We start from the raw sequence: 4,550 nt of genomic DNA, 5'->3' as shown, positions 1-4,550 counted from the left end.
GCAAGCCCATTCAACTTTAACCATCAAGGTCAGGTTGGTGCTCAAATGCCCAACTATGCACCACAAAGCTAAGGAATGTCTCCTAACCCCTTTCCCCCTCGTCCTCATCTAGGACCTTCTATTAATTCTGCTAGGCCTCCTCTCTTTGCACCTTATCAGCAACCCCCAGGGTTTACCAATACAGGAGAGGCAACAAGACTGAATGAGATGGACAACAAGATAGCTCTTCTCATGACAAACCACAATAACATGAAAAAACAACTCACCCAACTTGTCATAATCCTGTATGAGAGGGAAACAGGGAAGTTATCTAGCCAACCTGAGCCAAATCCTAGGCATCAGGTTCATATTCAGTAAGGTACCCAAGCTCCTCCAACCAATGTTGCACAAGGCCAACAGCACCAAGGGCCCTCCAGACAGGTAAATGTTATTTATGCTTTAAGGAGTGGTCGTGAGTATCAACAGGCTAGTGCCCCTCAGTCTTTACCATCGCATACTCCTGTTGACTCTCCCCCTTTTGAAGAGGCCATTGAAGTGCCTACTGTTCCAGGTTCGTCTGATGAACCTGAAAATATTCCAGATGATTCGGTTGAGGAAACCAAAGAGGATTCTATTGAGGAAGTTAAAAAGCCCAACCCTGAAAGAATTTATACCCCACCTGCCCCTTTCCCAAATATGTTGGTTAGTAAGAAATCTTCTTCTGTGGAGAAAATATTAGATGTGTTCAAACAGGTTCAGGTGAATATCCCTTTGTTGGATGTCATTGCCTAGATCCCCGCTTATGCTAAAGTCCTCAAAGACTTATGCACCCAAAAGCGGACCACCACTATGCCCAAAAAGGCATTCTTGGCTGCTAACATCAGTTCTCTCATCTCGCAGCCAGTAGCAGCCAAGCATAAGGATCCTGGCAGCCCCACCATCTCTTGCACTATAGGCAATACTACTATTGATCATGCCTTATTGGACCTTGGTGCAAGTGTGAACCTCTTACCCTTTCATGTCTACCAACAACTGGGATTGGGAGAACTGCAACCCACCAAAATCACTCTTCAGCTTGCAGATCGATCGGTTAAAGTTCCTAAGGGAATGATTGAGGATGTCCTGTTGAAGGTTGGGAAATTTATTTTTCCTGTGGACTTTATTGTTTTAGATACCCAACTTACTACCAACTTCAAGGACCAAATCCCTATCATCTTGGGTAGGTCATTCCTAGCTACCAGTAATGCTTTAATCAATTGCAGGAATGGTCTCATGAAATTATCTTTTGGCAATACTTTTATTGACTTCAATGTGTTTAGATTGGGCAAGCAGCCTGATATGGATGACAAGGTGCATATGCTTCAAGGATTTTTCGATGATATTGATACGTTCTTTGATATTGATTTTGATTCGGGATTTCAAGAATGTATGTAAGAATTGGAGGGTGTTGATGATACCCCCTTATCTGAGGTCTGGAGCATCCAACCACCTTTGGAGCCTCTTGGACCCCTATCCACTTCCATTCCCAAATCGTCTATTATTGAGCCCCCCACATTAGAGTTGAAGGCATTGCCCTCCAACCTCAAGTATGCCTTCTTAGGACATGATCATACTCTTCCTATTATTATTGCTTCTGATTTGACTTCTATTCAGGAAAAAGAGTTGATTAAGCTTCTAAAGGACCATAAGGAAGCCATAGGTTGGACCATGTCTGACATCAAAGGTATTAGCCCCTCAATTGTTCAACATCATATACATCTGATGGAGAGTTCCAAACCTTCTAAGGAACCCCAAAGGAGGTCTAATCCTGTGATGAAAGAGGCAATCAAGAAAGAGATCCTAAAATGCTTGGATCATGGCATCATTTATCCTATTTTTGATAGCGAATGGGTGAGTCCTGTGCAGGTTGTGCCTAAGAAAGGAGGAGTCACTGTAGTTGAGAATGCCAATAATGAGTTGATTCCAACTCGTATCCAAATGGGATGGAGAGTGTGCATTGACTATAGGAAATTGAATGCGATAACTTGGAAGGACCACTTCCCCTTGCCTTTTATTGATCAGATGTTAGAGAGACTAGCTGGCCATAAATATTATTATTTTCTTGATGGTTATGCAGGCTATAACCAAATTCTCATTGCTCTAGAGGACCAACACACAAGACTACTTTCACATGCCCTTATGGAACCTTTGCTTATCGACGTATGCCTTTTGGGCTTTGCAATGCCCCTGCTACATTTCAAAGGTGCATGATGAGTATCTTTTCTGATATGGTAGAGCACTTCCTAGAGGTGTTTATAGATGATTTTTCTATTCACGGCTCTACTTTTTTTAATTGCTTGCATTATCTCTCTTTGGTTCTTAAAAGATGCATAGAAAAGAACTTGGTCCTGAATTGGGAGAAGTGCCACTTCATGGTGAAGCAAGACATAGTTCTTGGTCATATTGTGTCTAAAGAAGGGATCAAGGTTGATAGATCTAAGGTGGACCTTATTGCCAATTTACAACCACTCAAGAGTGTGAAGGACATTAGATCTTTTCTTGGTCATACAGGTTTTTACAGGAGATTCATCAAGGACTTTAGCCAAATAGCTAGACTTCTCACTTCTCTTTTGGCAAAGGATTGTCCATATGATTTCTCTTCTGAGTGTCATGATAGTTTTGAGCAATTGAAAAGAGCTTTGACCTCAGCCCCCATTATTCAAACTCCAAATTGGACTGTTTCATTTGAGCTTATGTGTGATGCCTCTGATTTTGCTATAGGGGTTGTTCTTGGGCAAAGAATCAACAAATTGTCCCATGTGATTTATTATGCGAGTAGGACTCTTAATGATGCACAACTTAATTATACCACTACTGAGAAAGAATTTTTAGCTATTGTGTTTGCTTTAGAGAAGTTTAGGCCCTACTTGGTTGGATCACATGTGATTGTTTATACTAACCATGCAGCTATCAAATATCTTTTGTAGAAGAAAGATGCCAAGGCTCGCCTCATTAGGTGGGTCTTTTTGTTACAAGAATTTGATCTTGAAATTAGGGATAAGAAAGGGTGTGAAAATTTGGTTGCAGACCATCTATCCCGGCTGCCTAATTCCTTGATTGTTAATTCTCCAGTCAACGAGAATTTTTCTGATGAGTATCTGATGGCAGTGTCTAGTGAACCTTGGTTTGCTGACATTGTTAATTATCTGATTACGGGTGTGACACCTGCACATTGGTCCACCCAAGATAAGAATTATTTCTTTTCACAAGTTAAGTATTTCTTTTGGGATGATCCTTATCTTTTTAAGACCTGCCCGGATCAAGTAATCCGGAGATGTGTCCCTGATCATGAGCAACAATCTGTCTTATCTTTTTGCCATGATCAGGCTTGTGGAGGCCATGGGCCTAATAAGACTGCGGCCAAGGTTTTACAGTGTGGATTTTATAAGCCTAGTCTATTTAAAGACGCTTTTACTTATTGCAAGGCATGTTCTTCATGCCAATCTTTAGGGTGTCTTACTAAGAGAAATATGATGCCCCTCAACCCAATTCTGGCGGTTGAGGTATTTGATGTATGGGGTATTGATTTCATGGGACCTTTCCCTAACTCTTTTGGTAACCTGTACATATTACTTACTATGGACTATATGTCCAAATGGATTGAGGCAGTTGCTTGTAAGACCAATGACCACAAGGTGGTTGTGAAATTTCTGAAGGAGAACATCTTCTCCCGTTTTGGTACTCCCCGGGCTATCATTAGTGATCGGGGTAAGCATTTTTGTACTTGGCCTTTTGAGGCCCTCATGAGAAAGTATGGTGTCATCCATAAGTTGGCCACACCCTACCATCCCCAGACCAGTGGCCAGGTTGAGGTTTCAAATAGGTAGATCAAGTAAATTCTTGAGAAAACCATCAACCCGAACCGTAAGGATTGGTCTAACCGGTTGGTAGATGCATTGTGGGCCCATAGGACAGCCTTCAAGACCGATCTTGGTCAATCTCCATACCATCTGGTATATGAAAAGGCATATCACTTACCTGTAGAGATTGAGCACAAGGCCTTTTGGGCTATCAAGAAGCTTAACTTTGACCTACCCATTGCAGGTGCCCATAGGAAACTCCAACTATCTGAGTTGGAAGAGCTTAGGAATGAGGCATATGAGAATGCCCGGATTTACAAGAAAAAAACCAAGGCTTTCTATGATAGGCACATTTTGAGAAAATCTTTTGAGGTAGGCCAGAAAGTTTTGTTGTACAATTCTCGTTTGCATATCTTTTTAGGTAAGTTGCGTTCTAGATGGGATGGCCCCTATATTATTCAAAAAGTTTATCCTCATGGAGTTGTTGAAGTCCTCAATTCAAGTACGGGTGCTACATTTAAGGTCAATTGTCAAAGATTGAAGCCATACATTAAGATGCCTACTCCACTTGTAGAAGAGGTCATGGATCTCCATGAACCTCTTTACCTTGAAGAATGACCTCCTGGTATATTTCTCCTCCCTAATCCTTACTCTTTCTTTTCTGCATGTATTGAGGACATTGCATAAATTAAGTGTGGGGGGGTGTGTTGGACTTTATTTGTGAATTTTGAT

Source organism: Telopea speciosissima, chromosome 6 (assembly GCF_018873765.1).
Source record: "Telopea speciosissima isolate NSW1024214 ecotype Mountain lineage chromosome 6, Tspe_v1, whole genome shotgun sequence".
Classification (NCBI taxonomy): domain Eukaryota; kingdom Viridiplantae; phylum Streptophyta; class Magnoliopsida; order Proteales; family Proteaceae; genus Telopea; species Telopea speciosissima.
The sequence above is the reverse complement of the archived record's forward strand: the minus strand, read 5'-3'. Positions refer to the sequence as shown.